Raw genomic sequence first — 27,668 nt, 5'->3', positions numbered from 1 at the left:
TCCCACTGAGGAATACACTAAGAAACTGTACAATCTACTCAGGATACTCCCTACACTAACACAGGAACAAATCAACATACCCTTAGAGCCCCGACCAGGGTTATTCTATCTACTACCCAAGATCCACAAACCTGGATGCCCCATCATCTCGGGCATTGGCACTCTCACTGAAGGACTGTCCGGATATGTGGACTCTCTACTTAGGCCCTACACCACTAGCACTCCCAGCTATCTCCATAACACCACTGATTTCCTGAGAAAACTACAATGCATTGGTGATCTTCCAGAAAACGCCATCCTAGCCACCATGGATGTAGAGGCTCTCTACACAAACATCCCACACACAGATGGAATACAAGCTGTCAGGAACAGTATCCCTGATGATGCCACAGCACAACTGGTTGCTGAGTTCTGTAACTTTATACTCACGCACAATTATTTCAAATTTGATAACAATATATATCTCCAGACCAGTGGCACCGCTATGGGCATCCGCATGGCCCCACAATTTGCCAACATTTTTATGGCTGATCTGGAACAATGCTTCCTCAGCTCTCATCCACTCGTGCCCCTTCTCTACCTACGTTACACTGATGACATCTTCATCATCTGGACCCGTGGGAAGGAAACCCTGGAAGAATTCCACCATGATTTCAACAGCTTCCATCCCACCATCAGCCTCAGCCTGGACCAATCTACATGGGAGGTCCACTTCCTAGACACCATGCTGCAAATAAGTGACGGTCACGTTAACACCACCCTATACCGAAAACCCACCGACCGCTATGCCTGCCTTCATGCCTCCAGCTTCCATCCTGGACACACCACACGATCCATTGTCTACAGCCAAGCGCTGAGGTACAACCGCATTTGCTTCAACCCCTCAGACAGAGACCAGCACCTACAAGATCTTCACCAAGCATTCTCAAAACTACGATATCCACATGAGGAAATAAGGAAACAGATCACCAGAGCCAGACGTGTATCCAGAAGCCTCCTGCTGCAAGACAAGCCCAAGAAAGAAACCAACAGAACTCCACTGGCCATCACATACAGTCCTCAGCTAAAACCTCTCCAACGCATCATCAGTGATCTACAACCCATCCTGGACAACAATCCCTCACTTTCACAGGCCTTGGGAGGCAGGCCAGTCCTTGCCCACAGACAACCTGCCAACCTGAAGCATATTCTCACCAGCAACTACACACCGCACCACAGTAACTCTAACTCAGGAACCAATCCATGCAACAAACCTCGATGCCAACTCTGCCCACATATCTACACCAGCTACACCATCACAGGACCTAACCAGATCAGCCACACCATCACCAGTTCATTCACCTGCACATCCACCAATGTAATATACGCCATCATGTGCCAGCAGTGCCCCTCTATGTACATCGGCCAAACTGGACAGTCCCTACGTAAAAGGATAAATGGACACAAATCCGATATTAGGAATGGCAATATACAAAAACCTGTAGGAGAACACTTCAGCCTCACTGGACACACAATAGCAGATTTAAAGGTAGCCATCCTGCAGCAAAAAAACTTCAGGACCAGACTTCAAAGAGAAACTGCTGAGCTTCAGTTCATTTGCAAATTTGACACCATCAGCTCAGGATTAAACAAAGACTGTGACTGGCTCGCCAACTATAAAAGCAGTTTCTCCTCCCTTGGTGTTCACACCTCAACTGCTAGAAGAGAGCCTCATCCTCCTTGATTGAACTAGCCTCGTTATCCCTAGCCTGATTCTTGCTTGCATATTTATACCTGCCTCTGGAAATTTCCACTACATGCATCCGACGAAGTGGGTATTCACCCACGAAAGCTTATGCTCCAATACATCTGTTAGTCTATAAGGTGCCACAGGACTCTTTGCCGCTTTTACAGATCCAGATTAACATGGCTACCCCTCTGATGTTTGATTTGAAATGAAATTCCAACTAAAAATAAAAAAGTACTCGCCAGAAATTATCTATATAATAAGAGTTGAGGAATGTCACTCTGGCTACATCTATACTTGGAGCTGGGCCTGTGATTCTCAGCTCACGTAGATATACCCTCACGAGTTCTGCTCAGGCTAATGCCCGGAAAAATAGCAGTATAGGGATAGCATGGGTGGTGGCTCGGGCTAGCCACCCAACTACATCTGCACAATCTGGAAACCACACGCCCAGATCCAAGTGTAGACATAGTCTCTTTATGTTACTCTGACTTTACAAACTTAATAGGCTTCAGTGTGAAGTGGTGGAAACCGCTACAGGCATGATTGAAGGCTCTTTTTGTTCAGAATATCACCAGGTTGAATTACATCTAGTGGCTAACTGGCATGAGTTTCAATAGATATAGCCCATCTTGCTTATACATGGGTTTCCTAAAATACATTTGGCTCTCAGTTGAACCTGTAGGTTCATTTATGCTCCCCAGCACTACAGTCTGAAGAGCAGTGCAACTATAATTATTGCCAGGTAATAGAAGGCTTTGTTTTTAAAATAGGAATTCCTTTGAGTCCTGATTCTTTGCTAGTACAGGACTCTGGTACACAATGCTAAAGGAGATTCCAGATTGCAAATACTTCATGAGGATCCCATTGCCAAATCTCTTCAAGTGTCTGTGAGATGCGCTCATTAAGAATATCCAAATCCATTCAAACGGCAAAACTGAAGACCAATAAAAGGTCGACCTTCCAGAAAAGCCCTGTAGAGACTGAACCAATTGGATTGTGTGGAAATTTAACAGGATGCTGTAGAAAGCATTAAACGCCCACAGCACGGAGTCATCTTGCGCTTCCAGGTACTGAGATCTGAATCCTGAAAAACTGGAGGTCCAGTTCAGAACAGCATCCAAAATGGCCAAGTTCAGGATTTTTTTCAGTCCCTCCGGGTCCTTACCCAAGCTTCCATAGGACTTCTTGTTCAATTAAGGACCTCTGAGTTTGGCTCTTTTAACCTTTATGGTTAGGGTTCACAAAATAACACTCTGCCTCTTATCAGACTTAATCACATCTCACAACTCCCTGTATTTTTAAAGGTTGGATAACTAGATTGCTGAGCCTCATTTTAGAGATCTACCTTGCTTGCTATCCTTCTACCTAGTGGATAAAATCATATAGAAAATGCCCCTTTCTAGAGGCTGATGAAGAATACAGGAAATCATGCCTTACTGCAAACAAAACATAAATCAGAGCTCCCTGGCATGTGCTGGCTGATATAGGGCTCATGTCTGATATGATTAAGTATTTTCCTCATCTGTATTTTATCATTTGTTATGTCAGTTTAATTTTTTCCCTCTCTGAAAGAGATCAATGGAAAAGAAAAAAATAGAGAGAGTAATAAGATGCTCCCGTTAGCATTTAAACTCAGATGCTGTGTATAGAATGTCTCAGCTGGCTGGCTGAGCATTTGCCATTTCTGACATCTTGAACATTAAAATTAATAGTTCCAAACAACCTGGCCCCATATGGGACCAGATGCAGGTTTCTTCAAAGATCCCACTTCTAGATTTTCCTAGAATACATCTGCCAAGCTTCAGCTTTAGGATTCTCCTGCTGTGCAATGGAAAGGGTTTTCAGACCCCTGCACTCCTCGAGTTGTGAAGGCCCTAACGCTTTCACTGCTATCCCCAGCCCCATGGTAGTATGGCTTACCGCAGTGCTCTGAGTATGCATTGTCTTGCAGCCAAATGAGCCATGGCTTCTTGTATTTGCACCAAAGTTTGTCTGTACATGGAGTTACAGGAATTGCTACTTCACTTTAAATGCACATCCTATCTTAATCTGAAGTAACTTTAAAGTTTAAACCAGACCCTTGCATTATGCTTCCAACTGAGGCTGGGGCACCATTGTGCTAGGCACTGTATATACACAGAGAGATAGTATTACAGTTGGAGACAAAGGCTCCAACTGCAACTGTTAAGCCTTTGTGTTAAACGCTGTATAAATTCACTATGTGAGTTCCTCTCTCAAAGAGCTTGAAGGTTACCTAGACAAGAAAGACAAAGGAGGGGAAAGAAAACAAAGGCACAGAGAGGTGAAGTAATTTGATCCCATGGCAGCTCAATAGCAGAGCCAGGAAGAGAACTGGGGTCTCCTGACCGCCAGTATAGTGCCCTAGTCATTGGACCACTGTCTCTGCCCGCAAGTGCTTGCAGTCCAAGAGCCAGATTCTGTAATCCTCCCTTGCCCAAATAGTCCCAGTGTCTTAAGCATTATTTAGTGTGAGGATTGCAGAATCTGCGCCTAAATAAGGCATAGCCTGCTATGACAATTTTGGGGGTTTGTATAGAACTTATGAATTCTGTCTGAGTTTATGAACACTCTCTGTATAAATCAAGCTGCAAACTACCTTTTTGACTGTCAGGCTGGTCCTTGTCTTCCTGCTGTCTCTTTATCTCCATCTTAGACTAAAATTTCAGAAAAATGGAAGATCATTGAACTTTGATTATTGGTTTAAGTGGAGTAACCTGGTACAAAGATGGCTGCCGCCCTGGGCAAACCACTTTTTCAAGTCTTAACTCTAGGGGGTTGGTAACTAATCAACAGATCATCGGGTAGGGGACTTGGATTACCTGAATCAACAAGGCAGAGCAGGGAGTTACCTGACAAAGGAAACTGGAAGCTATAAAAGAAAGGGTCTCTCACTAGCCATTAGAGAGAGAGACTGAGATCCTGACCCAGACTCCAGGACAGGGAGAGAAGCCATCTGCAGGAGGGCAGCAGGAGAGGAAGGGTTCTGGATTCCTTAAAAGACTCTGATCTAAGCCTAAAGAGTGTTCAAGAGTGGTGAGGAAACTGAGGCAGGGAAATGTGCACAGGTGTGTTTATTTTTGTCTAGATCTGTATATTTCTTGTGAAAGCTAAAGTAAACAGGGGTTGGTTTGGGGGAACCCTTAAAGCCTGGCATGTCTGTTTGCTTCACTGTCACATATCTCTGAAAAAAGTAAACTGTACACCGAGAATGCCCATGAGGTTGGCACTCTGGGACAGAGTGTGTTTGTCTCTTGGGGAGTGTGTGTGCGTGTGTGTGTGTGGTGGGAGTGTCAGCACTGGTCCTGGGGCCTAGCGAAGTTGGGCCCCATAGTCCATTTCTGTGACAAGGTAGCAGACAGCGCCTGTGCTCAGGAAATGTGGCAGAGGAGCCAAGGGGAGAGCTATTGAAGCCTACCTCGTCCAAGGGTAACTTAAGAGCATGCGAGCCCAGTGTGTGAGGTCCAGCCACAGCATCCTGTTGAGTGTCCAGCCAGGGGAACACCCCTGTGTGTGTGATACCTACCAGGTTGGAGAGCTGTATGCAATGCAAGTCTGAGTTACAAACATAACTTATTGCCTCCCTCACTTGTGATGAGATGGCCCCAGTATTCAAGATCTGCTAAACTCTGTTCCATCTAAAATGGAGACCATGACTGGGAGAAGTAAGTGCTTCTAAAAGGTCAGCATCCTCAGAAAAATGCCAGACTTCTTGCTCTGTATCCATTGGTGCTGAGATTCAGATTGTATTCCAGGCATTTATCACCAGCTTCCCATGCTTAATAAAACACCATGCTGTGAAATATTTATACTGATACCACTTTTAATCTGCTCCTCTGAAGAAGGGTATAAATTATTCCATTTTGCAGAGTAATCTGTAATGAATAGGAGCATAAACTTTCTTCTAGGGCTGCTGAAGGATGAGAAGTGAAGCACCATTAAAGGAACCTGTTAGTCTCCTGCCCTTCCCCCATCCCCTCCAATTCGTATTGTTCTATTTAAAGAGATATGATTGTTAAGAGGTGCATGCACACAAGCAATCTGCAGCACACAACATTGTCCTCCAACAATGCTGCATATTCAGGAGTGCCTTCTACTGACTTGTTTCAGAGTGGTAGCTGTGTTAGTCTGTATCAGCAAAAACAATGAGGAATCCTTGTGGCACCTTAGAGACTAACAAATTTATTTGGGCATAAGTTTTTGTGGGATAAAACCCACTTCATCAGATGCATGAAGTGAAAAATACAGTAAGCAGTATATATATTACAGCACATGAAAAGATGGGAGTTGCCTTACCAAGTGGGGGGTCAGTTTGAACGAGGCCAGTTCAATCAAGGTGGAAGTGGCCTATACTCAACAGTTGACAAGAAGGGGTGAATATCAACAGAGGGAAAATTACTTTTTGTAGTGATCCAGCTACTCCCAGTCTTTATTCAGGCCTAATTTGATGGTGTCCAGTTTGCAAATTAATTCCAGTTCTGAAGTCTGTTGAAGTCTGTTTTTGAAGTTTTTTTTGTTGAAGAATTGCCACTTTTATGTCTGTTATTGAGTGTCCAGGGAGATTGAAGTGCTCTCCTACTGGTTTTTGAATGGTACAATTCTTGATGTCTGATTTGTGTCCGGTTTGGCCATTGTACACGGCAGAGAGGCATTGCTGGCACATGATGTCATATATCACATTGGTAGATGTGCAGGTGAATGAGCCCCTGATGGTGTGGCTGATGTGGTTAGATCCTGGTGTCCCTGGATGATGATGTCCCCTGAATAGATATGCGGACAGAGTTGGCAGCTGGGTTTGTTGCAGGGATGGTTCCTGGTTAGTGTTTTTGTTGTGTGATGTGTAGTTGCTGGTGAGTATTTGCTTCAGGTTGGGCGGCTGTCTGTAAGCAAAGACTGGCCTGTCTCCCATGGTCTGTGAGAGTGAGGGACCATCATTCAGGATAGGTTGTAGATCCTTCATGATGCGCTGGAGAGGTTTTAGTTGGGGGCCGTAGGAGACGGCTAGTGGCGTTCTGTTACTTCCTGGTAGGTGACTTCTGGGTACCCTTCTGGCTCTGTCAATCTGTTTCTTCACTTCATCAGCTGGGTATTGTAGTTTTAAGAAAGCTTGATCAAGATCCTGTAGGTGTTTTTGTCTCTGTCTGAGGGATTGGAGCAAATGCGGTTGTATTTTAGAGCTTGGCTGTGGACACTAGATCGTGTGATGTGGTCTGGATGAAAGCTGGCGGCATGTAGGTAAGTGTAGCAGTCAGTAGGTTTCCGATATAGGGTGGTAGTTATGTGACCACCTACTGACACATTATCTATCTACTAACCTATAACTTTTCTGTAGAACACTCTCATAACAGCAGTCAAGATAGGGTTGCCTTACATTTTTACCTGCACTTTTTTATCTTGTGTTTGCAAAATCTGTTTTTCAAAGGTTCCCCTCCATCCCCAAATTCATTCTTTCATGCTCATTTCTCGTTAGTAATAATAAAAAAAAAGCTAGTGGCCTGACATTCACAAACAATTCTGTAGTAACTGCACAATTACTGCTATAAAGCCTACTTATGATTTAACATTCTCTGCAAGGAAAGATGGAAGAACATAGAACTGGCCAGTATTGAGGGTGAGCAAGTGTTAATGAAAAGCTACAGTGCAGGATCAAGCCCTTATTTTTTGTAAAGATTGGAGCATGTGCTTAACTTTGTGTGGTAGGTAGTCCTATTGAAGTGAGACAACTCAGTGTGTTAGAATATGAGTTCCATACTTGGTCAGACCATGGTCCATCTTGCCCAGTATCCTGTCTCTGACAGTGTCCTATACCAGAGCTTCAGAGGGAATGTATGGATCAGAGAAATTATGAAGTGACTCATCTTGTCTTTCACTCCTGGCTTCTGTTAGGGTCACCCCAAATATGGGGTTGAATCCCTGACCATCTTGATGGATCTATCCTCTATGAACTTAACCAGTTCTTTTTTTAACCCAGGTATATTTTTGGCCATCATAACTTCCCATGGCAATGAGTTCCACAGATCAGTTGTGCATTGTGCGAAAAAGTACTTCCTTTTGTTTGGATTAAGCCTGCTGCCTGGGTGACCCCTGGTTTTTTATATTTGTGTGAACAGGTAAATAACTCTTCTCTATTCACTTTTTCCGCACTATTCATGATTTTATATGCCTCTGTTATATCCCCCCTTAGTTTTCTTTTTTATAAGCTGAACAGCCCTTATCTCTCCTCTTATGGAAGCTGTTCCAAACCCTTGGACATTTTTGTGGACCTTCTCTGAACCTTTTCCAGTTCCCCTAAATCTTTTTTTGAGATGTGGTGATGAGAATGGACACAGTATTCGAGGTGAGGATGCACCATGAATTTATATAGTGGCATTATGATATTGTCTTTCTTATTATCTATCCCTTTCCTAATGTTTCCTAACATACTGTTAGCCTTTTTCACTGCTGCTGCACACTGAGTGGAAGTTTTCAGAGAATATATCCATGATGACTCCAAGATCTCTTTCTTGGGCGATAATAGCTAATTTAGACCCCATCATTTTGTTTGTATAGTTGGGATTATTTTTTCCACTGTGTATTATTTAGTTTCTTTAAGAGCCTTTTGATGAAGGACCTTGACTTGATCACCCTTATGCACATGTTTGTTGACTCCCTCAACGAATTGTAATGCAGTGGTGAAACATGACTTCCCTGTACAAAAGCCCTGTTACCTCTTCTGGAAGAAATCATGTTTATCTACGTTTCTGGTAATTCTGTCTTTTACAAAATTTTCTGTCAGTTTGCCCAGTACTAGGTTAGGCCCACAAGAGCGTGATTGCCAGGATCATCTTTTTTAAAAAATCAGTATTACATTAGCTACCTTCCGATCATCTGGTACAGAGGCTGATTTCAGTGATAGGTTACATATTACAGTTAATAACGCTTCAATTTCATGTTAGAGTTCCTTCAGAATTCCTGGGTTAATACCAGTTGGTCCTGGTGACTTATTACTGTTTAGTTTATCAATTTGTTGTAAAACCTCTTTCACTGCTCCATCAATTTGGGACAGTACTTCAGATTTGCCACCCCCATCACAGCTATTCTTTATGGGCATCTTCCCGACATCCTCGGCAGTGAAGCTGGTGCAAAGAATTAATTTAGCTTCTCTGCAATGGCCTGGTCTTCCTTGAGTGCTCCTTTTAATACCTTTGTTGTCTCCTGGCCCCACTGCTTGTTTTGCAGGCTGCTTTCTTCTGATATACTTAAAAAATTAATGTTTAGCAAGTTGCTTCTCAAATTCTTCATTGGCCTGACTTATTTTACTTTTGTATTTTACTTGCCTGAGTTTGTGCAACTTCCTGTTTTCCTCATTAGGATTTGACTTCCAAATTTTAAAGGTTGCCTTTTTGCCTCTAACAGCCACCATTATTCTACTGGTTAGCTACGGTGGTGTTCTTTTGGTTCGCCGACTGTCTTTTGTGGGGGAGGGCAGCTATTCATTTAGTCTGAATTAAGTGCAAAGTTAAGCCTGTGTGTAAATCTTTGCAGGATCAGGGCATAAATGATACAACTTTCCTGCAAGCATAGACAAAATAGGTAACTTTCCTAGTAGCTAATTAAGACCATTAAGACAAGTAGCTCCAGACATTAAGATCATTCTACTGCCAATTGCAGCAGAAGGCACCATGGTCAGAGAGACAGCATTGTATGCAAGACTAAATTTTAGAATATAAAATACTACCAAAACAATACATGGGCTGGGCACCTGAGAGGCTATGGGATTGGTGATGAGGGATATGAAGTCTCTCACCTCTAGGTCATTGGTTTGATTTCAACCTAAGTCAGTAGAAATGGAAGTAGTTACCGTCAGATGGCTGTTTAGTATATCATCCAGCTCCCTATGAATTGCACACACCTTGTATTTTGCTGTGATGCTAGGAGGTCTTTAGGCCTGGAAAAGGAAGAGCTCTGTGCAGCTTGAAAGGTTGTCTTTATTAGCAGCAAAAGCTGATCCAATAAAAGATGATATTTCACCCACCTTTTCTCTCTCATTGTACACACAGTCATTTAATACCAGCTGAGAGTGCGTGGATGAAATGAGCATGGGGACTGGATTATCTTTTCACCCCCTAATGGTAGCTTATGCCACATGCCCTCCATAGTAGGTTGGAGGCATGTTAATGGAAAAGTGGTGAGAGGAAGGATGGTATTGTGATTTAAGACATTAGACTGAAACTCATGAGGTCTAGGTTCAATTCCTGACTCTGCCACAGACTATGTGACCTTGGGCAAATTATTTACTAAATCTCTCTCTGCCTTGTTTCTCCATTTGTAAAAACGGGGATAATAATGCTTAGTTTGTCTGTCCTTTGATTGTAAGCTCTTTGAGACGGGGATTATGTTTTACTATTTGTTTGTGTAGCGCCTAACACTTTATGGCTCTGATCTTGGTCAGGGGGCTTCCAGACACTACTGCAATAAAACTAATTCAGGAAATTTTGTTTTCTCTCTGTCCATTCTATGCCTGTTCTATGGAGAATCAATACATCTGTCTAGACGGTCTATGCAGGCATGGACAGCCCTTGGATGTATAATAAATGTACTGACATGTAAACACTGTAAAACTACTGTACACAGTAAGCTTTTTAAAATGACCTCTAACTTCTCCCTTCCTACATAATTTAATCAGATTTCAGTTCGTCTTTAATACTGCATGTAAACTCTACCAAATAAGAACTTCAGTTCTATAATACAACCCAGATTAGATGTCGCCTCAATCTGCTTCCTCTGTGGGGGAAAAACTAGGTATTAAGGGCCCAATCCTGCCAGGCATTAAGCACTATCTACTCAACTGAAGTCAACAGGAATAGAAGGAACTTGCACTTCACAAAATTGGACTCTTTCTGCCCAGGGTTAAACTTACTGTGCTTTGTGTGTAGTATTTCTCACGCATAGTATAGTGAATGTAGTGGTATAGATGAATAGCGCGTTGCAGTAAAAGTGTTTAGAAGTATGAAATTCCACTCTGATAGTTGAATCTTGAACCCATCACCATAGTATCTGAGCATCTCACAATCCTTAATGTATTTATCCTCTTGTAAGATGGGGAACTGAGGCACACAGAGGCTGTGTGACTTGCCCAAGAGTACACAGGAAACCTGAAGCAGATCTGGTAACTGAACGCATGTCTCTCACATCAGCCCAAGCTAGTGCTTTAACCATGGGATCACCACCCCTTTGAGTAATCTGTAATGTAATTTATTGATATGTTAATCTGTGTGCCTTCTGTTAACTACTCTTTTTTTAATATGAAAAGAACAAAACTCCAGTAATCACAAGAGTATCTATATACAAGACATGCTGTCAAACAATGAATACTTAAAAGAAAGGGATGTCTTTCTGTGAAGCTGTAACCAAAAATGTTACCTTCTTCCTATAACCGGAATAGCTCTTCAGATCCTTATCCCCACTTATAATGTATCCAAATACTGCTACTGTAAGTGATGAACCTGCATGCACATTTGAATTGCCAGAGCACTGTGCAGAAGTTCAACAAGGAAATACAGCTGGAGAAAGCATGAATGTAATCTTACTGGGGAGGTTGTATCACCACTGATCAAAACAAGTCCAACTAAATGAGCCATCAGCTTGTCAAAAAGGGGGTTTCTTCTTTTGGTTAACCACACTGCAGTTCATACATCAGACCACACGGTAGGGCTAGATACAATGATTAGAACAGCTGTCTGTTCTGAGATATGGGAACAAGTTTCAGGACTTGTTTTTTGTTCTGCATCAGAATGAAACAGAGACCATTTGAAACTTTTGTCCTGCCCCCAAAAAGATATGAGCAAGAGAGACCCCAGACTAGCCAATAATCCAGGGGCTAGAGCACTCATCTGGGATATGGGAGACTCAGATTCCAGTCCCTGCTCTGAACCAGGGTATCCCATCGCCCAAGTGAGTGCCATCACCACTGGGCTATTCCATTGTGAGTCTGTCTCTGATTTTAACCAGAAATTCCATCCTGGCTCTGAAAACCTTCCTGACAAAAGTTTATTCAAAACAGATTCATTTCCACGTAAAGCTTTGGTTTTGGTGAATCGTCATTTCTGATGCAAAATTCCTGACCAGCTCTAATGTCAATAGCGTCAAGGGCTCTGTTGCAGCTTATGTCTTTTTGTATGTTTCACCTCTGCCATTTTGATCATCGTCCTTGCCTAAAGTTCCCTGATGCTTCCTATGCCACCATGTGAAGAAAGTACGGTTGGTCTTCATTGCACCTTGATTCCTAAATGCCCTTCTGGTGAATGTGCTGAGGCTTATCTTGATGCCCTAACACCCATTTGCCAACTTATATAAAGTTTATCCAGCAAGGCAGCTCTGGGTGTGTTTCTATAGTATATGAAATGTCATGAATAATGTTCTACTCCCTTCAGTCTGTTAAAAGTACAGACTGTGTATCCCAATGATGCACCACAAGACATCAGTACACTTGGACAGTGGGTTTACTAGGGGATAATACACATCTGAGAAGTTTCCTATCAGGAGACAAATGTCCTGACTATTTCAGAGCAACTAAAGCACCTGCAACTTATTTGTGGTTGTACCCACAATGTACTGTGTAGTCCTCGGCAAGAAGTCATGGCTCTTAATCCAAGAAGCTGGGGATCTTTGGGAAGTGAGGGTGCACAGCACTTCTAAAAATCAGGCCCATGAATGCTGCCAGCCCAGCGATGGTAGAATAACTTGCAGTGCCCTAATGACCAGTCGTTTGACTATTTTAAAGAATGAAGGGAAGCTGAGTGTTTCTTGCTGCAAGGCGTTTAATGCTCTTTCTCCAAACCGGGATAATAAGTGCACACAACATAGACTTAATGACACTGTCCATCAGAAATGCCCATAGGTGACTTGAGTCCATGGGATCCACGTGCAAATTTTGGTGCTTAAAGGCCAGATGGCTTACCATGCTGAAGCACACGTCAATGGAATTCATGAGTGTACAATGTATATTACTCTAGAGCCCTGCAGATGTTTGTATAATGAATAGATATAGACTATAGAAACTCGTCAGAAAAGGTACATAGGGCCTGATTTTCATTCATTCATACTAAGGCCCCTTTATGCCACCCTGGTAGTGTAATGGGCAGATATGGGCCTTCATATAAATGAGTCTCTTGAGACCACATTTCAGAGTAGCAGCCGGGTTAGTCTGTATTCGCAAAAAGAAAAGGAGTACTTGAGGCACCTTAGAGATGACCAAATGTATTTGAGAATAAGCTTTCGTGAGCTACAGCTCACTTCATCGGATGCATGCAGTGGGGAGATTTTATATACACAGAGAACATGAACCAATGGGTGTTACCATACACACTGTAACAAGAATGATTGGAATTAAATTTGCAAACTGGATACAATTAACTTAGGCTTGAATAAAGACTGGGAGTGGATGTGTCATTACACAAAGTAAAACTATTTCCCCATGTTTATTTCTCCCCCTACGGTTTCTCACATGTTCTTGTCAACTGCTGGAAATGGCCTACCTTGATTATCACTACAGAAGGTTCTCCCCACCCCCACTCCTGCTGGTAATAGCTTACCTTACCTGAAACAATGGGTGTTACCATACACACTGTAACAAGAGTGATCATGTTCTCTGTGTATATAAAATCTCCCCACTGTATTTTCCACTGCATGCATCCGATGAAGTGAGCTGTAGCTCACAAAAGCTTATGCTCAAATACATTTGTTAGTCTCTAAGGTGTCACAAGTACTCCTTTTCTTCTTGAGACAACAGTCTTTCATAGTCCATTCCCTCCCCTTCTTCCTTCTCCCTCACATACCCTAATGAACTTTGAAGTGAAAGCATTGGGCTATGTTGCTGTTAACTGCTAGCCCAGGGATCGGCAACCTTTGGCCCCTGGCCCGCCAGGGTAAGCCCCCTGGTGGGCCAGGCTGGTTTGTTTATCTGCCGCGTCTGCAGGTTCAGCCAATTGCGGTTCCATTGGCCGCGGTTCGCCACTCCAGGCCAATGGAGGCTGCGGGAAACAGTGGCCAGCACATCCCTTGGCCTGCGCCACTTCCCACAGCCCTCATTGGCCTGGAGCGGCGAACCCCAGCCAGTGGGAGCGGCGGCCAAACCTGCGGACGCGGCAGGTAAACAAACCAGCCCAGCCCACCAGGGGGCTTACCCTGGCGGGCTGCATGCCAAAGGTTGCCGATCCCTGGGCTAGCCCTTTTGTTCCTCTGCTTAGGGTATTAAAATGTGTCCATTATATATTACTCAAGGTAAGGAGGAAGGTAGGGTTTGTATATTGAATATATCCTGCCTCTAGATCTCTTATGCTATTAAAATGTGTTGAATGGAATAAGCCACTCTATGAAAATAGGGGTCATGTGGATCAGAGAGAAATACTTTAGGTACCTATCAATTCTCCATTATAAAGTCAGGTCCCAAGCAAACAAGTTCACTTTATGCTCATGACATTATTTTTGCACACAGGAAGGTCTGATATTACAGTTGCTGTGTTTGTTGCATGTGTCCTAATCACCCCTCGTTTCAATAGCTTATTAAAGCTAATGTTAAAATTGTATAATACACAGGTTAAGGAAAGAGTGTCTGTACATCTGGATATAGCACTTAAATGATCCAAAAATACAAAGTTTGGTTTAAAAGTCATAAAATATGTATAATACATAATCTGCAATAACCCAAATTTAGGTTAATAAATTTAATGATACAGTTTAGATATTAGCATTCAAATATTTGGGTACTTCACTCATAAAAGTTTATACTAAGAGCTGGCCATGGAAGGCAAATATAGTAATGAGTATAGATTGTCTCTCAGTAACTGAGCATTTAGGATACGTTGTCCCTCAGTAGATACCATCCATCACAGAAATATTCCAGTTACTTTCAAGACTTCACTTCTCAACATCACTCCAGCTCCTCTCTCCTGGTATTGCTGATGTCTGGTGGTGTGTTCTAAATAGATGTCCCTCAACCTGATGGCATCCGATACCATGAGTTGCTGCATCAGCCAACAGTAGAGCTGACCGATTCCACGTTCCCGCAACACTAGCTCATTACTGGGGTTTCATTCGCCCAGGGCTCCAACTATCAACATGTGTGTTTGACCCTCATAATCCCTAGCTCTCAAGGTGTCGCCCAGAGGGGCGTATTTCTCCACCTTTCGAAATCAGGCGTTGCGGAAGACCAGGATCCTGTTTTCAAAGGGAACTGTGATGTCCACCATGACTATGTCTGGTCACAGTTGGCTGTCCTTTCCAGGGATGGTGGAGTTCACGGCCACCTTCCCCACAGGTGGTGGGATGGCGCTGACTAGGCAATCTTGGATGTCATTGTGGCACAGCTGACAGGCTCTGGAATGGGGCTTGCAGCTACACAAGACGTGGGGTAGCGTCTCATTGTTCTGCCTTTTATTTAGCAGTGACACTCTGAGTTAGTTTCCCAAACCGGAAGAAGAGCTCTGTGTAAGCTGGAAAGCTTGTCTCTTTCTCTCCAATAGAAGTTAGTCCAATAAAAGGTATTTCCTCACCCACATCTTTTTTCCTCTGTAGAGAAACATGATTTTCCCAAGTTGTTTCAGTTCCTGACAGTGTGCAAAGTGTAGTTCTTCTTACAGTGAACACTGGCTTACAAGGAAGCTTTCTGAGATGTGGGGATGGAGGGCAGAAATTTTATAACTTTCTTGGGGTACAGGGGAATAATACACCTCTCTCCCAATGTACCATGGTGTAGAGGGCCTCAAGTGCATCAGGACAGGTGTAGTAGTTTCACTCTGTGGTCACTGTGCTATTTGGGGAGCTAGAGCAGCAGGAATAAAATGCCTGCATTGAGTGTCAATGGACGGGGAACCCTTTTGCCCAAACATGCAGGAGAGGATTTTGGGTGGATCAGCAACTATGCTCAGATGCCATAGTGGTGAGCACAATAAAAACACCTGGATCTCCTTTCCTTTTCCACCCAGGGGTGGAAGGGGTGAAGTGCCATGGCCCTAAGGCTATATTAGCAGGTGCTCAGCTGTTGTGTGGCCTGGGGGGCGGGGGCAGATGATTGATTCCCATAGACCCCCTGCAGATTGCCCCAGGGCAAAGCTCAGCTACATGGCCCATGCACTGTGTATATGATTTGGCCTTTTAGTACCAGCACTGACACTCTGCTTGTTAATAATCTATAGCTAGCTTTAATTCAGCATTTGGGTGGTGATTAAGAAAGTTTGGATTCAAAGCCATATCCAGGCTGGATTCAACACCACCACTATCTTGTGAGGCTTCAGCCTCAAATGGCTGAATTCTTGCACAGCGGCTGATCAGGGAATATTCCTCCCACCTTGCACCGACATCTCACAAGCACCTAAAATAGAACCAGAAGATAGGCCTCTTCTGGGTATTTAGGATCTGAACTAGAGTAGGGGGAGATGGATCAGATGTTCCCACCAGGAAGTGGGAACGCTTCAGGGACCTCAAGAAACAAATATAAAAATGGGGACAAATATGGCTGAAGTAAACTCTTTTAAAAATGTGAACTAATATTCCTAGAAAATATTGTGTATTCTTTCTTGAATCTTCACGTGCTGTCCTTTCTGTAAAGTTCTAACATGAGCTGGTGTACGTGCAAACTGCATTGAAGATTCCATTCACACCTTTAGTTCAAAGAATAACAGCTTGCTTGTTTTATTATTGGTAGCACCACATGAATGGCTGGAGTATATAGTCCACAACAGCGGTGCCAGAATGTCCTAGTTCATCCTTTGAAGATGCCACCCATCTCTTCATCCCTCCACTGGTTCACTTTTCTGCATCAGACACAGGCTACTTACCTTTCACTACCTATCTCTTCCTTCCCTATGTATTATCTGTCATTCACTAAGGAGATACTGACTTCTGCTTCCAATCAGCCAACTTCCATTGTCCATTTGTTATATTTTCAAACAAGCACCTTCATGCTTTTTCCCATGCTTCCCCTCACGCTCGGTACCCATAAATATCTGCAAAGCCACCTCATTATTCCCTTAAAATGCTCTCTTCTATGGTGCCTACAAAAAACTTGACAACCAGGCAAACAGCTGGTCTGCTGAAACCGAAGGCTATCATGCTGACCAATATTCTCATTACAGGTTTCAGAGTAGCAGCTGTGTTAGTCTGTATCCGCAAAAAGAAAAGGAGTACTTGTGGCACCTTAGAGACTAACAAATTTATTAGAGCATAAGCTTTCATGAGCTACAGCTCACTTCATCGGATGCATCCGATGAAGTGAGCTGTAGCTCACGAAAGCTTATGCTTTAATATTCTCATTGTTTCCTTGTACTCCCCCATCTGCCTGCATGTATCCAGCTGTTGACTTTTGTCTTACATTTAGATGATAAGATCTTTGATTCCTAGTTGTTCTGTGTTTATCCAGCAGCTAGCACTGTGAGGTCTTGGTCCATGACTGGGGCTGCTAGGTGCTACTGCCATACAAATAATAAATGTCAATGCCAAGTTCAATCAGCGAGAGAAATATGTTAAAGTATACAGGCGTTTTCAGCAGTAGGCTCCTGCGTGTCCTCCCCAGTTCATATGGAGAGCGCCTCACACCACAACTTGGTATCCAGCTCCTTATGGGTTTGTCAGTGATACCATGAGCATACACCCTGCAGGAAGTTCAAGGGCCTTTCTAGTGTCACATCACTCCCATATCCGAAGCATCTGCTTGCCTTAAACTTGATGGATTTTTGTCTATATCCTTCCCTTGCCACCCACCCCTCAACTCCCATTAGTGGTAATCCTTTTTACTCGTATCTGACACGCACAAGTCCCCTTTATCAAAGGATTTTCACACCTGAGGCCTCAAGTCACATACTTGCAGTAAAACACCCCCTTAGAAGTAAATCCTTTTAAATCCTAAGGCCAAACACCATAACAAACATATCTACTCAAGGGATCAGTTTTCCAAACGTGCTTTGAATCTACGTCCAGCAAACATTTGGCTTTCAGTGTGATAGGGTTTTAGTTTTTTATTAAAAAGTTCCCCTTAATGTGCTATCTAAACCGGTACCTCTGGTGGATTTTGCCACTGAAATGGAGAGTACCGGGGTGATGCTGAGAGGAGCACAAGGGCAACACTTCAGGACAAAAAGATGGATTGAGATAAAATCTTCTAAGAAAGTGTCAGTTATGGTGAGAACATATCACTTTTGGGGGTGCATGGGGGAGAGAGTTAACTCATGTTTTCAAATCAAACTCTCTTTGAGTATCTACTATATACTCGTCTGTCAGGCTGTGACTGAATGAGGGAGCTTTCAAAAAAGTGAGAGATTTGTAACGTTTTCCTGAAACATCCTGCAAAATCCATCATCCTAAACTACTTCTAAAATTTACCCAAAGCACAGAAGGGTTTCCCTCAGCTAGTGAGTGATCTTATATGGTAATATCCAAATCCTACGGGTCGCTTTCAAACTGGGCTCTGTAAAATATGTTCTGTGCCCCCACAACCAGTTATTTTCATGCCCAGAGCATGTCCTTGGCATGAAAATGATTAATTGCACATGCAGATGAAAACTTAAAAATGCAAGGACCCGCTTGGACGCACAATTTGCATATGCAAGGGGTTGATAGCACTTGTATATTTTGTGGTTGTTACTATTTGGGAAATTTAGCTCCAGATGAGCTCAGTGGTGGAATAGATCTATAATGGCACATTCACTTCTATTCAATCAAATTCTATTGGCATAACAAACTAGATGAGTGTTGCCAAAGTGTAAAAAGGAGATAGACCCTCTCTGGTAGGTACAGTCCTTCGAGGATAAAGCTACACACTGTGTCTGGGTTTGATCCTTGTTTTCCATTTGTCAGCAGTGTCCATTCCTGATCCAGTGGCAGGCTGTTGTGTGGTGTGATGCCATCACTGCCCTCATCTCTTTCCATTCTCCCAGGGTTAGGCACAGTTCTGCTAGGTCATGAGTCACTGTTTTATTTCCCCCCTACAGGGAGGGTAATCTTGATGTCCTTAAATAAGTTAGGTTTCAGAGTAACAGCCGTGTTAGTCTGTATTCACAAAAGAAAAGGAGTACTTGTGGCACCTTAGAGACTAACCAATTTATTTGAGCATAAGCTTTCGTGAGCTACAGCTCATCCGATGAAGTGAGCTGTAGCTCACGAAAGCTTATGCTCAAATAAATTGGTTAGTCTCTAAGGTGCCACAAGTACTCCTTTTCTTTTTTCTTAAATAAGTTAGTGCTTAGCAGCTCTCTTCTCTCTTCCTACCTGTCTGTTTGTGTGGGAGAGAGTTTCTTACAAACCACCCTCTCACTGTCAACCCTAAAAACTTTATTGCCCTAGGAGAACATCATATGTGCCCCCACACTCGTTCTGCTGGGGTGTCTCTCCTCCTACTGCTTTTTTTTCTTCTTCCTTTCCAGGTGCTTCTCTCATTGTGAGACAGGAATTAACAAGGCAGGTAGTTTTTCTTTCCTCCCCACCCTCAAAATCCCTTTAATTCCCCACTCCTCAGTTGGGAGGAGAAGGCTGGCTGTAGTCAGTGGGGGCAGAAGGTGAGGGGCCCAGTAGTGGCCTAAGACTCTCCCAGCTGCCACCTGCATCTGACTTCCCACCTAACCTAGCACCCCCAGACACCCTCCAGCCCCTAGCCACAGCTGCCAGATGTTGTGCAGCTTCATGCCCCATCCCTATCACTGCTTGAGGCAGCGCATGGTTCAGGGTGGATAGCAGTGACTCTCTTGTTCACGAGACAAATCACACAGAGCTGCACAAAACGTGGCAGCTACAAAACAGCCCTTAACTTGGCTATGGCACACTGCTTTGTAAGTATAAAGTGCTATAAAAATACTAAGAAGTTTTCTTCTACTTGTAAAAGAATCACTTGAGGCTAAATAGTCTACTAAGTGTGTGATGAGCCAGAGTCCTGTCTGTAAATTTTTGCCATATTCAAGTTTCCTTAAATGAGGCATGCAAATAAAAATAACAACATTTTCTTCCTTGGTAAAAGGGAGACTGTAATTCAATCCTTTATTAAGAATAAGAACCCCAAAGGCAACCTAATGGAGCCTAAAGCAACAGAATCATAATAATATTAATAGCAATATGCTCCATTTCAACTAAGTACCCAAAGGCAACATGGTAATCCTCCCTGATTCTGAAAGTTGCATAGAAGCTTATAGATATTTAAAACGAATATAAATTGAATCTGGAACAGATTGAAAGCACATCCTTTGGGCACAGTCAGCAGAGGGGATGGTGATCTGTGGGATATTGAAATGTAAATGAGTTGCAAAAAAATAAGGTCTGTTGTGTCATTCATTTGTTTGATAGAGTTCAGACATATATGTTGGGGTACATATTCCCCCTTTCATCTCCTTCTCCCTAGCCTGCATTATACTGAGACTATAATGAATGTAATTGTATGCAGTCCCTCCTTCATTAAAATAATCAGGGAAATATCCATTGACAAATACGGGCCTGCCCCAGTTAGAAGGTTTCAACTCTTGTCTGCACTACAGTTCCAAACCATGGTTAAAACATAATCTGTGGCCCAATCCCTGGTACAAAATAGCTCAATTTTGTTTGCAGAGGTAGGAATAAGTGGTTTTATAGAAACAGTGCTACATCCCTGCTTGCTGTTAGGATCAGCCTAGCTCTAACTCTCATGTCAAAGGGACCGTAGTCGCAGATGGGATTTCTGTTTCCATTAATCCTATTGAGCCCACTGGAGTGGAGAGGGAGAGAGTGACTGATGGATATACCATGTTATGTTCCAGAATAATACTTGATTGCAGCCTTGGGGCAAGGACTATTGTCTTGGGTGGACTGTGCCTTACTGTTGGCAATCAAATTTTCATCATGTAATAATGTGGAATGGTTGTAATACAAGTGAACGAAAAGATAGTGCCTTGGACTACGGGGAAAAAAATACTGTCCAGGGTTTGTGTCAGTTCTTGCTATATGCAGGAAGTGTTATGTTAGGGTGTCTAGTGAATTTACCAAAAATGTATGTTTTTCTGAGGTCAGAAGTTCTCAAACTCTTTGGACCAACAACTTCTTAGAGAGCGTTTTTTTTTCTTGGGCACCTCCTCTACCATTTATAAATGCATAATATTCCTATGACCACTATGACAATTGCTTATGTAACCCACTGTTCAGACAGTGTATGACTCATGTCCTCTGGATCTGCTACCACTGCCAAAGAAGGGTTCTAGCTCAAATTGTAGAGACTCATGCTCTTGAGTCTGGTTATCTCAAGTTCAGTCCTTGATGATGATGGTTATAGAAAGCTCCTTGAGGCAGGATCAATCCTTCTGTTTTGTTTGTATAGCATCTACTACAAAGAGTCTTGGTCCATCACAAGGGCTCCTAGATGCTATGGTAATAAGGATATACTTACATTAAATTCTTTTCCAATATTTTTCTATTTAATGGCTGGAAACAGGTAAGAAAACCAATATCATGTGTCAATCAATGCTCCACAGACCTCAGAAATCTAGTTGGGTCACTCTGGAATTACAAAATTCAGTTTTGCACACCTCTGTAATATTTAAATGAATTGCCACATAACATTATAAAGAGTTATTTTATATATCCATGACTTTCATTTTTACACAGTTTACATTGCCACAGATGTTTATGCAACTTACAATTGAGTAATACTATTTTATTGGCATGTATGAAACCACTTTCTATATACCTTTGTAATTAACCATTTCTTCCCCTCTCCTCCTCCCTCCTGGCAAACTCTCTGTTCCTCACTAAGGACTAATGAAATAAGTTTGACATTTTCCGCCAAATTCTTAATTATTCAGGAACATAAAATAGACTCTTTTATTTATAAAATAGAAGCTATATATTTCCTACTCATAACTGAGGCACAAAACAATCATCTTCCATCTGAAATTCAGCAGGGAAAGTTTCAGCCTAAACAGGAATCTTTCAGAAAGGTATGAGCAAATGTAAACAGAAAGAATGAAAATCATCTTGCACCTTAGCTGCAGTACAATGGGTCGGAACCTCAGCTAGTGTAAATCAGTAGAGCTCCATTGAAGTCACCTAATTACACTTATTTATACCACATAAGGATGTGGCCTTTTATTACTATTACAGATGCTCAGTTTAGATAGTGTGGATCAAATCCTGCCCTCATTACAGCAGTGTAAATCCTTTGGCTTGGTGATTACACTGAATTTACAGTGTTCGTATAGCACTAGCTCCTCAGGGGACCAACTCAGGCATCAGGATCCCATTGTGTTAGGCACTGTACCAACAATCCAAATACATGTATCTGCCCCAAAGAGCTTGCCTACATGACGGGGTAATGTGTTTTACGTGGGAGTGATTTCTAATGCGTGTTGTGCATTAATTGCTCTGTGTGGATCCTGCTGGTGCACCCTAGAAGTTCACTACTACTTTAATGCGCGTTAGGGAACCATTAGTGTGCATCAGCAGCATCTATATGGAACAATTAATGTGCGACACGTTAGTGCACTTTAGAAATCACACCCTACGTGTGCTCATTGCTGCATTGTATAGACAAACCAAAGTAACTACTGTAACTGAGAATAAAATTTGGCCCAGTGCATACATACCTGAAGGTAACATTATTTTTTAGGCCCTTTCAGCTCTTTGAGAGTTCTGGTCTTAGGTATACCAGAAATGGGTGCATTAAAAATCGAGGGGCTCTTTTGTTTTAACTGATCATAAATTGGGCTGTTGATTAATCGCAGTTAACTCACGTGATTAACTCAAAAAAATTAATCGCTATTAATCACAGTTTTAATCACTCTGTTAAACAATAGAATACCAATTGAAATTTATTAAATATTTTGGATATTTTTCTACATTTTCAAATATATCGATTTCAATTACAACACAGTGCTCACTTTATATTATTTTTATTACAAATATTTGCACTGTAAAAATGATAAATAAAAGAAACAGTATTTTTCAATTCACCTCCAACAAGTACTGTAGTGTGATCTCTTTATCATGAAAGTTCAACTTACAAATGTAGATTTTCTTTGTTACATAACTCAAAAAGATAACAATGTAAAACTTTAGAGCCTACAAGTCCACTCAGTCCTACTTCTTGTTCAGCCAATCGCTAAGAGAAACCAGTTTGTTTACATTTATGGGAGATAATGCTGCCCTCTTCTTAATTACAATGTCACTTGAAAGTGAGAACAGGCATTTGCATGGCACTTTTGTAGCCAGCATCGCAAGATATTTATATGCCAAGTGCGCTAAAGATTCATATGCCTCTTCATGCCTCAGCCACCATTCCAGAGGACATGCTTCCATGCTGATGATGCTTGTTAAAACAATAATGCATTAATTTAATTTGTGACTGAACTCTTTGAGAGAGAATTGTATGTCCCCTACTCTGTTTTACTCACATTCTGCCATATATTTCGTGTTATAGCAGTTTCGTGTGATGACCCAGCACATGTTCGTTTTAAGGACACTTTCACTGCAAATTTGACAAAATGCAAAGAAGGTACCAATGTGAAATTTCTAAAGATAGCTACAGCACTGGACCCAAGGTTTAAGAATCTGAAATGCCTCCCAAAATCTGAGAGGGATGAGGTGTGGAGCATGCTTTCAGAAGTCTTAAAAGAGCAACGCTGATATGAAAACTACAGAACCCAAACCACCTTCTGCTGGTGGCATCTGACTCAGATGATGAAAATGAACATGTGCCGGTCTGCACTACTTTGGATCGTTATCGAGCAGAACCCATCATCAGCATGGACGCATGTACTCTGGAATGGTGGTTGAAGCATGAAGGGACATATGAATCTTTAGAGCATCTGGCACGTAAATATCTTACAAAGCCAGCTACAACAGTGCCATGCAAATGCCTGTTCTTACTTTCAGGTGACATTGTGAACAAGAAGCGGGCAGCATTATCTTCTGCAAATGTAAACAAATTCGTTTCTCTGAGTGATTGAGTGAGTGAACAAGAAGTAGGACTGAGTGGACTTGTAGGCTCTAAAGTTTTATATTTTATTTTTGTATGCAGTTTTTTGTACATAATTCTACATTTGTAAATTCAACTTTCATGATAGAGAGATTGCACTACAGTACTTGTATGAGGTGAATTGAAAAATACTGTTTCTTTTGTTTTTACAGTGCAAATATTTGTAATAAAAATAAATTTTAAATGAGCATTGTACACTTGGTATTCTGTGTTGCAATTGAAATCAAGATTTTGAAAATGTAGAAAACACCTAAAAATATTTAAATAAATGGTGTTCTATTATTGTTTAACAGTGTGACTAATCGCGATTAATTTTTTAAATCGCTTGACAGCCCTAATTATAAATGTGATGTCATTCTTACAATGCAAGTTTGCATCAAACCATGGTGGAAGGAAAAAGTCTTCAAACTTACAGCGCACAGATTTAATTTAATATCAGATGGATGGGGAGAGAAATTTGTTGAAGATCAAATACCTTTAGAGAAACTCACCAAGGAAATGCATGAAAGAGGAGGGAGAAACTTTAGAAATACATGCTGAACTTGCAGGAAAATTAGATCTCCCATCTTTTAGTTACTGAACAGTGTTATGGTGTCAATGCTTGCAATAAGCTGTATTATATCTGTAGATGGATTAAGAACTTTTTTTTGCCTTTTCATTTTACCATTTATTATATGTCAGTCCTAGGTTACCTTGATTGGAATCAGAAGCTGCCTTGTGAGGAGTATAGATATCTGGCTATAGAAAGATGCTCAGCTTTATGTCACTTCTATGCTGGTGTCTGCATTCCTCAAGGAACCCTCTAATTCAAACAGCGAATCTCAGTGTGACATCTAAACTTGGCAGAAAGCATTTTGGTTTCTTTGTAAAAGGAAATATTTTACCCTGAGTATACAAAATAAACCCATTTTTAAAAATTCACATTTCTCTTCACTGTTACAGGCACAATCCCATTGTATAAAATGCTTGGTATGTAGAATGAGATGGTTAGGCATATTTGTCCACTTCAACTATTTGATTTGCTGAACATTCCTTAATGCTTTACAGTAGCAAATAAAGGGCTAAGTCATAGGAGCTCCACTGTGGATGTTCTAGACAGGAAATGTGTGCAAAGAGTCTATAGTAAAGAGTCACTTGGTAACCACAGCAAAAGACTGTTGGTCAGGATACTATGTTCTTGTCCTCAGCTCTGCCACTGCATTGTTTTGTTGGGCAAGTTGTTTAAACCACTTGAGCCTCCATTTACTTACTATTCTGTAAAATAGTTATGTACATTGCAAGAGTGTTGTGAAGTTTAATTAATCCTTGCTTGTAAATTGCACTGAGATTCTCTGAGAGGCACTATAGAAGTAAAAAATATTAATATCACTGAAATTGCTTGATTAAGGTCGCTGAAGTTTAGTTTCCTTTTTTATGTTGTCGAGTTCCTAAAATCTTCCTGGCAGGTGCCATGTAGATGAAAGGCATCACTGGTATAGGAACGCCAGGCCTGACATTACGGCAGTTAACATTATTTCTTAATATGGTCTTTTTCTGATAGTTGATTTTATAACTGTTCTCTGTTTTGGCTGAATATTTGTACTCGCTTCAGTAACATAAGTGATCCATGGGGGCTACCGTCAATGTCCTTAGATCCAAATTGTCTAAAACTAAAGCAGAATTCCAATTGAAATCTCCTTTTATTTGAAATAAAATTCTGAATTTTAATATGGACAGAGTTCCCTGTGGGGTGAAGGTGACTGATGTGCATAGGGTGAGCACCATTTAAGACCACTGAGGGCTCTAAGTGAGAATTGAGTGGTGCATAGGCTTTGTGCTGGGCCTCTGAACAGGGGGAATTTCAGCCATATGATCTTTCAAAATGTTGTACTCAGCATAATGGATGCGGGGTATCCTTGTAGGATGACATTTCACCTTTAGCTTGTTATGGGGGAGGAAAATGCTGTTCATAAAGGCATTTTTAATGCCTTGGTTGATTCAGTAGTTATCAAATGCCATCCCAGTTTTCAGCAATAAGATATAGGAATAATATCTATGCTGGTAAGAGTTTCAGAAAGCGGGGGGTGGGGAGGGGTCTTCTTTTAGAAGAAAATATTGGAAGAACTTTCTTTAGTGTTAGATGAAGCGGTAGGGATAGTGAACTTAATAAAATCACAGTCCTTAAAATGGCGCCTTTTCTCGCCATTGTGCGAGGAAATGGGAGCAGAACACCAGAGTTTACTTTGGCACACACAAATACACTGGCTTTTCCATAGAAAAGTTCTCACATGTTTATATGAGCTGAAAGAGGTGTTAAAAATGTTCTTAATTTTGAGGAACCTGCATACACTGACTTAATCGCTGGTGTGGCCTGGTATGCAAAACTTGCCTATCTGGCTGATCTATTCCACCACTTCAGTGACCTGAACAGGAAAATGCAAGGTAGAAACGAGAATCCTCTCTTCTGTATGGATTTAGATGTAGCTGTCTGATGTGAGGCGGGGGGAGGGTGAGTAGCAAAAGGCACAGTAGAAATGTTCCCCCTGGAAAACATGATCCTACTGGCAGTATTTTTGGTTAAGGTTGTTTCTGAGCATTTCGAAAGTCTGAAAGAAAAATTCAGCTCATATTTTCCTTCATCCTATATAGGAAATTTCAACTGGGTCTGGGATCCTTGGATTGCCTCTGCAATGGAAAATGCTGAGAATCTTACAATAATGACTCAAGAGCAACTTGCCGAATTAAGGATGGGACACTCTTTTAAAATTAAGTTGGTGACATGCTTTTGGACTCATTCTGGTTGACAGTGGCATACAAATCGTACAGTCTGAGAATGCTGTGTATCTCTATTTTGTTGTCATTTTCAACATGTACCTGTGCAAGTTAAGTTTTTTTTCAAGCCCAACTTACATCAGAAACAAACAAGGAGAGCATCTGAGATCAGTGGAACAAGAGCTCTGAGTTGCACTGTCAACATTTCCTGCCAGGATTAAAGAACTCTGCATATCAAAGAGAGTTCAAATTTCTATTAAAAGTAAGTTTTTTGTTAACATTATTTCAGCCTGGGTCAGGGGCATGCTGCACAAATCTGTTATTGAAGTAAGTGTTGGAAAAGGTTGGGAAACACATGCTGCTCCTGCAATAACTCTGATTTGGTTACATTTTAAACCTGCTTTGCACAGGTGTAAAGGATTTAGCATGGTGAAACGTAGTGGAGAATCTGCCCCTCAGTGACTGTCCCACAGCTGGGAATTTGAAGAGAGAGTACAAAGAAAGGAAAGGAGTACTTGTGGCACCTTAGAGACTAACCAATTTATTTGGGCATAAGGTTTCGTGAGCTTATGCCAAAATAAATTGGTTAGTCTCTAAGGTGCCACAAGTACTCCTTTTCTTTTTGCGAATACAGACTAACACGGCTGCTACTCTGAAACCTACAAAGAAAGGATGAGTATTCAGAGGAAGGGACTGATCCTGAGGGCTCCCTTGAGAGCTGGACTAGTGGGGCAACGTGGGGAAGCTCATGTTGCTGCAGTTCTGTGGCTAAACAGAGGAGTTCAGTTTTAAGTGCAGTCACTCTGGCACCTTTCCTAAGAGTTAAAGTCACTTTAAAGAAAAATAAGCCAACAATGGAAAAGAAACATGAACCTTCTAATGGACTCTACTATGAGGCAGTACTCTCTGGGAGTGAATCCTGAATAGCTGGCCCAGTTGCTAAAGGCTCTGCGTGATGACTGATTAGACATCTCTGGCTATTTCAGACCCCCATCCTCGGTGTGTGGAATGGTTAGATATCTGCTTTCAGTATTTCCATCATTTTGAAATCTGACGTTTCTTTTTAAAGCGGGGGAGGGAGCTTAAGAAATCTTGCTGTTATAATGCCTGGGGGAGCCACATAACAGCATGGAAAGCAGGCAAGGAAATATCTTTCCCACCAGCTTGGCTTTGGTTGGGGTTTAGCCATTTTGCAGGAAGAAATGTTTT

The 27,668-nt window shown here is 41.8% G+C and overlaps 1 long non-coding RNA gene across 1 annotated transcript; it reads left to right on the top strand.

Moving 5' to 3' along the window:
* The first annotated feature begins 4,543 nt into the window (after nt 1–4,543).
* Nucleotides 4,544–26,593, top strand: LOC122463073. Its single transcript, XR_006286053.1, has 2 exons — nt 4,544–4,815; nt 26,337–26,593. It is a non-coding gene; the product is annotated as an uncharacterized LOC122463073 (long non-coding RNA).
* Nucleotides 26,594–27,668: the final 1,075 nt, after the last annotated feature.

This window comes from Chelonia mydas, chromosome 15 (assembly GCF_015237465.2).
Source record: "Chelonia mydas isolate rCheMyd1 chromosome 15, rCheMyd1.pri.v2, whole genome shotgun sequence".
Taxonomy (NCBI): Eukaryota; Metazoa; Chordata; order Testudines; family Cheloniidae; genus Chelonia; species Chelonia mydas.
The sequence above is the reverse complement of the archived record's forward strand: the minus strand, read 5'-3'. Positions and strand labels throughout refer to the sequence as shown.